At 44.2% G+C, this 9,113-nt stretch overlaps 1 non-coding gene across 1 annotated transcript; it reads right to left on the minus strand.

Annotated features, from left to right (window-relative positions):
• Nucleotides 1-1,021: 1,021 nt before the first annotated feature.
• Nucleotides 1,022-1,103, minus strand: trnas-uga (transfer RNA serine (anticodon UGA)). Its single transcript has one exon. It is a non-coding gene; the product is annotated as a tRNA-Ser (tRNA).
• Between the last annotated feature and the right edge of the window lie 8,010 nt (nt 1,104-9,113).

Raw genomic sequence — 9,113 nt, forward strand, 5'->3', positions numbered from 1 at the left:
CGATCCATTGGCAGAGTCTGCAGACAGGAAATGTCTAAGTGACTAGTCCTTTGTTCAGTTTGATTTGATACCAATGGTAGTGCCTATTTTGGTGCAGAAATGTGTCAACATCTCTGACGTTAGAGTCAAAATTTAAGTCACATGTACTCATAAGGGTCTTCTCTTATCGGAACATGCTGACATGAAAACATTTAACTCTGATAGCAAAGGTTTTTTTCATTAAACTGGGAGTATGTTTAACTAAGCAATTCAGACAGCTAGGATGAATAATTGGCATTTGGTTCTTCAAGCTGAGCTCTCCAAAACAACTGCTCCAACGAAGGCCGTGGATAAGATCCCCATCGATTATTTTGGTCAATTTTAACGTCAACAACAACCTTTTGTTCTGAACAATGCTACACCACAAGCAGAGGGCTAAGTCTGATTTTCATCGTTAATTTTCAATTTCAGTTCTTAATGCACAGTTTCTAACGAATGTGGACAGCAGAAGACCGTAAACATTCCATTTCTAATATTTCCAGAAAATTCTACTCCGCTGATATCGCCTTGCCTTTTCACATCGCAAGCCAGGAACCTGGATCAGTCGAGTTCCTTTCCACACATGGAGTTGTTTTTTTCTAATTCATTGACTGCTGATATAAAAGATTATTGGCCTTGAGAGTCAGCTGTAAATTAGGTCGAACTTTCTCAGCTTGACTTTCAACTGATCCTAAAAAAAGTCATCACCTGCAGGTAAATGTATTGCATTGTTTCTTGTTTTACTTAATTCCAACGCGCCCCCCCCCCCCACCCCACCCCAAACATCCAAATTTCACGATAGTTCGACAAATGTGTTGAAACTGATTCGTGTTGGAAGTTGGTGGCTTTTTGTGTCTCGACATATAATTTATTCAATTAGATGACTGGGTCAGTCTTGAAACTACTTCGGATTCTTCACAGTTGAAAATTTACTTTCGATTGAATGCAAAGCTCAAGCTCCACGAAATCCAGCAAAACAATTAAAGACTTTTAAGAGATTCTGCGTTGTGAACAGGATTCGAATCTGTGTAGAGAGACCCCATTGGATTTCAAATCCAACGCCTTAACCTCTCGGCCATCACAGCTACGGGAATGTTATCAATTTTAATAGTAAAACAACTGAATTCATTTGTTGGAAGAACAAATTGTCAAGACCCAAAGATTTCGCCAACTCCTTTGCAGAGACCCAGACGAACGTTACCTTAGCAGATTGACAGGCTTTCACCACAAACTAGATTCTGACACAGCTGAAGTTGTGGGAATGATTTTTCGTCGATTTATAGAGTCACGGATGTACACCACGAAGACAGGGTCATTGTCTCACTGCGTCCGATCGATTTTGACTCAATTGCTCATCATCTGGTGCCAAATTAGATGTGCTGTTGTGTTTTAACATTCATCGACATATGGCATTAGAAAAATTGATGCTAAGTCCATAAACACCAGCTACATTTGTAAGAAAAATATCATAATTAGAAAGAATGCAGAACCAATTTACAGGAATGCATCCAGCAACTAATCCGTATGTTCTGATATCAGGTAATGAACTTGTGAGCACAAGAGAGGAAGATTAACCAAAGATTTGGAACTTGAAATCGTCTTGACGGAATTATTTGCAAAGTTTTTGCGGTAGTTCTGGAGTCATCAAGTCCTTGAAAAATACAACACGGAAATTGGCCCTTTTTCCAACATGACCATGGTGGACAGTTACCCTAAATTAATAGGTCCCATTTGCCAACATTTGGCCCACATCCCTCTAAATCTTGTTACTCATATATCCATCCAGATGCCATTAAATGTTACAGTTGTACCAGTCTCCAACAATTTCTCTGGCAGCTCATTCTGGACGCGTCTGAAAAAAGTTGCCCCTGACGTCCCTTTTAATTCCTTACCCATTAATTTTAAACCGATGTTTTCTAAATTTTGACTTCCTCACCAGCCGAAAAACACCTTGACGAGACGAGTGAACCTATCCATGTCCCTCATGATTAATAAATAGCAACGATTTGACTTTATCATACTTGTCAGGAGGGAAATGTGTGGAGATTATTTGTCGAAGGTTTGAAGTAGAAAGTCTAATGTACAGATGTTTAGAAATGCATCTTGGAGAGGTTTTTAATAAGTCATTGAAGTCTAGTAGCAGTTGTAGAAGTCTGCTGTGAAAGCTACAGAAGGATTTCAGGGCACGAGAACGAAGCATTATTTCCAATGTATGGTTGCTCAGTTCGACCGCACTTGGACTACAGTATGAGGAATTATAATTCTCAATTTAGGAAAGATACTAATGCCATATGAGGAATACCACGAATGGTGATTAGCCTTGATATCATGGATGAACGTGAGTCCTCTGAATTGAATTTTTTTTAACAGTTTCAAAACAAGAGAGGTAATCGCATTGAGAGTTGCAAAATATTTGAAGAGATAAACAGGGTGGTGCAATTAAACTTTGTTCCCTCATTGGTGAATCTAGAAGCAGGAGAGGACAATTTTAAAATGAAGCACTGTGATTTATGACCAGGATGAGAACTATTGATTTTTGTCTTAGCCTTGAGGAGTCTCGCTATTCAGCACAACAGTGAGACTTGGATATTTGGTCTTTGAATGCATCACTATCAGCCTGACCCGCCGACACTTACTGCATCACTATAGACCTGACCCCTCACACTTCCCACCTTAATATCAGCATGAACGCCTCAAACTTACTGCATCACTATCCATCTGGCGCCCTCACATTTACTGCGCCACTTTCATTTCGAGACCCTCATTTTGACTGTGTCACTATCAGCCTGACTGCCAAACACTTACTTTGTCACTATAAGTCACGCCCTTACACTTCCTATGTTACTATCACCCTGACTCCTTACACTTACTGTGTCACTATCAGCCTGACTCCATCACATTTATTGTGTCAGTATCAGACTGACGCCTCACTCTTATCTTGTCACGAAAACACTGTCCCGTCACATTGACTGTGTCACTATCAGGCTGACCCCCTCACACTTACTGCTTCACTATCACCCTGCCCCTCTCTCACTTATGACGTCATTTACACCCTGACACCCCAGACTTGCTGCGGCACTATCACACTGAGGGCCTTACACTTAGTGTCTCTGTCATCCTGACCCCTTACACTTACTGCGTCACTATCACACTGTTGTCTCACACCCACTGTGTCACTATCATCCTGAACCGCTTACACCTATTGCGTCACTATCACTTTGACCCCAACACACTCACTGCATCAATATCAGCCTGACCATCTCACACATACTGCGCCACTACCAGGCTGAGTCCCTCACATATACTGCGTCCCTATCAGACTTATCCACTCATGCTTACTGCGTCACTATCACCCTGACTCCCCACTCTTACTGCGTCAAGATCATTGTGCCCCCATATACTTTCAGCGGAACTATCATCCTGACAACGTCACACTTACTGCGTCAAGATCAGCCTGATCCCCTCAAACGTAATGCGTCACTATCAGCTTCAATTCTCACATTTACTGCGTCAATTCTAACACTACCCCTGCAAACTTACTACATCCCTATCCGCCATAGCCCCTCGCATTTACTTCATCACTATCAGCCTGAGACACTCATACTTACAGCTTTACTACAACCTGGCCCTGTGAGTGCATCTATATCACTGTTACCCTGACCCCTTGCCCATACTGCGTCACTATAAGCCTGGCCCCTCAAATGTTCTGATTCACTATCACACTGACATTTCACAATGACTGCGTCACTATCACCCTGACCCCTCACATTTCCTGCATCACTACAACCTGACCCCCTGAAAACATCTGCGTCACTGTCACCCTGAACCTATCACACTTGCCATGTAACCATCACAATGACACATTCACACAGTCTGCTTCAGTGTCATCATGACACCTCAAACTCACTGCATCACTACCATCCTCCCCCTCATACTGACCTGTCACTATCATCCAGAGCCGCTCACACTTATTGCGTTCCTGTCACTCTGCTCCCAACACACTCACTGCGTCACTATCACCCTGACACTCGCACACTTCCCGCATCACTATCAGCCTGACCCCTCACAATTTCACCGTGTCTATCAGTCTGACTCCTCACATTTCCTGCATCACTGTCACCCTTTCACTTAACACTTACTGGCCAGTATTAGCCTGACGACCTCAACTTACTGCATCAATATCAGCCTAAACAATCACACTTACTCCGTCACCATCACGCTGACCCCCTCACACTCACTGCGTCACTATCACCCTGTCCCCTCTCACTTCCTGCATTAGGATCACTCTCACTCACGGATACTTACTGCATCACTATCAGCCTGACCCCTCACGCATACTGTGACACTATCAGACTGACCCCTCACACTTACCGCATCCCTAACAGCCAGACATCCCTAACAGCCTGACCCCACCACACCTGCTGCGTCTCTATCAGCCTGACCCCCTCACACATACTGCTTCACTATCAGACTGACCCTTCACACTTACCCCATCCCTAACAGCCTGACATCTCACACTTACTGCGTCACTATTCCCCGAACACCTCACTTTTATTGGCCACGATCAGCCTGACGGTCTCAACTTACTGTGTCACTACCAGCCTGAACGCACACATTTACTCCCTCACTATCACCCTGACTGTCTCACACTCACTGCGTCAGTCTCTGCCTGACCCCATCACACTTACTGCGTCATTATCACCATGGCCCCTTCCACCTTATGCGTCAGGATCAGCCTGACACAGTAACACTTACTGCATCACTATCAGCCTGATCTCCTTCCAATTACTGCGTCACTATCAGCCTGACCACTCACTCTTATTGCGTCACTGTCACACTGACCCCTCACACGAAGTGTTTCACTGTCATCTTGACCACTTCACACTTACTGCATCACTGTCACTCTGACCCCCCTCACTGCGTAACTATCGGACTGATCCACTCACACAGTCTGCGTCACTACCACGCTGACACCTCACCCTCATTGTGTCACTATCGTCTTCACTCCTTCACACTTATTGAGTCACTGTCAGCCTGATCCCCTGTAATGGAAAATTATCATTTATTGTGAAATCTGTGAAACCATGGTTGAAACAAAGAAGTATGGACCTAACTTTGCAAAAAGACAGAAAAAATGTAAAGTTCAAACTAATTTACAGCTGACTCTCAAGGCCAATAATCTATTATATCAGCAGTCAATGAATTAGAAAAAGCAACTCCATGTGTGGAAAGGAACTCGACTGATCCAGGTTCCTGGCTTGAGGTGTGATAAGGCAAGGCAATATATAGTATAAAGGGAATATATTAAAACCGTCAGGCGTCCATTTCATGAGGCGTCTTGCAAATGTGTCGGGAACACTCTGCAAATTTCAAAAATAAACTTTTTATTTGCTCTTGGTAGCATTTGCGTCGAGTCGATTGAAATTCCACGGCAGTAAACTAGGGGGCTCGCCTCGGACCCTGCGACTGGGTAAGATTTTGAAGATTCCCAGGAGGTGTACGCGCCACTGCCTTGAATGTCTTTCACTTCATCTCCAGCGCTGAATTGGCCCCTTTGCGTGAGAGGATTGGGGTAAGTGGATCGCCCCAGAGTCGCGTTCCGAATCGAATAGGGTCAAGGTAAAAGTTGTGGCTAAAGTAATCCGACATAGAGACTCGTTCGAAGAGAATAAATGAAGCAGGAAGAGGGACCAGTGAACTCTCGCGCGGTATTCGAGTAAAACTCTAGGGAAAGGATTACCGTCTCTCGAGAGGTTAAGAGATAGCAAGATTAACGGTGGTTTGAGACTTGGAGCCACCATGGGCAGCGTTGGAGTCGCCAAAGCTGTACCAGTTACGTGGGTTCTTGGTTTGTGAAAACCAAGGCAATGAGACGTCGCGCCCAATGAGAGGGGACCTCCTGAGGTAAAAGCAAGTTATATTGGCAAAGAGAAGATTATGGTATCGTGTGTGTGTGAGAGAGAGAGAGATAAACAGATATACAGACAAGAGACAGACAGAGAGAGATGAACACTTTTCCAATATCCATGAAAATCGGCTCCAGCAAGAGCGAACAAAAAGAGGGTCGACAGACAACTCAGAATGGTCAAGAAAAAATACAATATATGCTGAATAATTATGGCCCAGTTTCAGTAAAGCAGTTAAAAATGTAAATCAAGGAATGTGTTTTTCTGGAGGAAGGAAGTTTTAGTAACATGCAGTTGCAAATGTTGAGGTCACCGTTGGAGGAGAGAGAGAGAAGGAGAAACGTTAGGGTAAAATAGAACCTGTGCTTATAACATGTTGAAGGCTGAGCCTGATTTAAGGGAAAGAAAATCTCGAATAAAAGATAGATCAAGTACAGGTACAAACACCAGCGCACATGCACACACACACACGGAAAACAACCTAATGAAGCTGTACAGTGTCTTAAGACTGGATCAGATCCTGACCTTAATGGGTGCCCTCGAAGAGCTCCAGCCCTCCTACAAGATCCACTTCGCGAAGATTCCAAGTCAACGGTCGCCGCCTCAGGGTCTGCTGAATCACCAATAGCATATCGTACCCACAATCAATTGAAGCAAGAATCCCTAAAGAAGTCAAGACAATGTCCCAGTACATTAAGCGCCTGACGAAAGTCGATAACGTCTATTGTGGACTGATACCACCCAAGGACAAAACGACGGCAGAGATCACACCGTATGAGGCACACCTGAGGAGCAGCTTCATCAATGGAATGAAGTACGAAACAACAAAATAGGTAACAATATATGTGTATCACCTGGGACCCTCGAAAGCTGAATTAGATAGTACAATACGTGGTACATGCTGAAAAATCGCTGGCTCAAGAGAACCATAACAGGAAACTAAAGATGGAACAGCAATCACATAAACCTCAGCTTATTATTATGCAAATGGTCGTTCAGCCGTTGGAGGGAGGAACTGCGGGAAAAGAGAGAGGCACAGGTGGAGCTTGCAAAAGAGGAAGGGATCGTGGAAGTGCACTTTCAGAGATAGATCTGGCTGGTGCTTTGTTTGCGGAGCAATGGACCACTGGTCGAGACAATGCCCGCACAGACAGCCTCAATCGGTCCTGGGGGCTGGACAGCATAGTGACTGACAGGGGACGACTGAGGTTAAGGTGGGCAGGCCACAAGGTACAGCTAAACCGCTTTCCTTTATACTTGGCAACGGAGAATCCCTTATGCTAATCACTTCTACTTACCTAACGGGCACTGCGATGTGTCCCAACTCTACATTGAACATTAAGATTGCGAAGTGTGGACAATATGTTCAATATAACAATGATGCGTATTTGTCAATGCCTACCTGTATGTTATATGTGGAAGGTACACCAGTTACCTTTTTTGTAGATACATGGCCAGCACATTCACTCCTCAAATCAAGACAGTTCAGAGAGTTGACGCCAATAACGATGAGTGGAATGTTTCTGAACTCAATGGAGGCATCAGGCGTCGTGATATGAGAGAGTTTTACCGCACCCATATTGTGTGAAATCAGTAATGTGTAAAAATTCTAATTCTCAATTTTGTTAGCGGAATTCTGTCCTTTACATTTGATGGCTCGGGATCTCACAGTGAGACTGGGGTTGTATTTGCTCAGTACTCCGACGGGCTTGCAGGCAATTCAAAGGGAAGATTCACAAGTGTAAACTGCAAAATACAACCCACGACCCCTGGTGTATGTCTATGAGTGGCGAATACGCCAGAGAGCAATGAGTTCATTGAGCAATTCACTCGCCCTGTAAGTAGGTAACCATGTTAATCCTATTAACACGGATTGTTTTGTGGGAATATGCTGCACTGCACAGCAGACATGCACCACGATGGCCCTGAGGAACCATAAGAGAAGTATTGGTTCAGGAGATTGGTTAAACCGGGTCAGTTGTTATTGTGCGAATTTTATTGAAGGGATGGCAGATGTGCAGTCAGTGTGAACTTATGTCAAGTACCTATGACGGCAAGTAAACTCAGTACTTTTGATATGGAAGGCTATGCTCCTCGCGTGTTACTGGCGAAGTTGTCCAGTGACTGGTGGCAGGACTTGGGGCCATGGGTACTGAAGGCATAAAGAACGAAATGTTGGGTGTTCTGGGACGATGTGGGTATGTGGTTTAATGCAGATGTGCGGACATATAGGAAGAAATTAATTTGTCCAATTCAGGCAATAGAACAGTCGAGGTAACCACCGCTAGCCCTGAAGAGCCTAGAAGGCTGGCCTGGTGTTTTCCTAAGATAAACTTCTCAGACCCAAGATTACTAACGGTTCCTACTGAATTCTGCGTAAAAGGCAAACATGATTTGGGGCTTATACGAAGTTGTGAACCAATATGAGTAACCACAGAAGTCGGAGTATCGTCCTTGAAGGGCACAATACCCGTTAAAACCCGAGGCCATGTACGTAGTTACTACAGTCTTTCAATCCTTCCCAAAGGCTAGAGAGATAATCCCCTATGTAAACTCACCGGTGAGAACTCCGATTTTTCTGATCAAAAAGGCAAAAAATCCAAGTGAACCGGAGGAATGGAGGTTTGTTCAAGACCTGCAGGTAGTCAATAACAATGTTGTCCCGCGCGCATCAAACGTTCCCAAACCCTATACTGTATTAGTTCAATTTCCACGGGACAGTAAATGGTTCCCTGCTGTGGATTTAGCAAATACATTCTTTAGTGTAACGGTGCATCCAGATAGTCAATTCTGGTTCGCTTTTTCATTCAAAGGGAAATCTTATGAGTTCACACGACTTTATCAATGTTACTGTGAATCACCCACCATATATAATGAGGCTCTACCTTGGGGTCTGGAGATTCTTGTTTTAACCCGTGGGTCTGCGCTTCTGCAATCTGTCGACGATTGCTTAACAGTAGCACCGACAGAGGAACAATGTGAGAAGGGTTCCTTTGCATTGCACGAGGGAAGGGCACAAAGCCAGTCTCGCAAAGCTTCGATTAATGCAATAACAGGTGAAGTCCTTCAGTCACTTAATATCTGATCAAGGGAAGGCCATTGGTCAAGACACAGTGCAAGTAATTCAGCAAATTCCAAGGCCTCACATGAAGAAACAATTGCTGTCCTTTTTGGGGCATACGCTCCTAC

The sequence above is a fragment of the Chiloscyllium plagiosum genome, unplaced genomic scaffold (genome assembly GCF_037043375.1).
Source record: "Chiloscyllium plagiosum isolate Xiang-an unplaced genomic scaffold, Cpla_swu_hap1 HiC_scaffold_14, whole genome shotgun sequence".
NCBI classification, from domain to species: Eukaryota; Metazoa; Chordata; class Chondrichthyes; order Orectolobiformes; family Hemiscylliidae; genus Chiloscyllium; species Chiloscyllium plagiosum.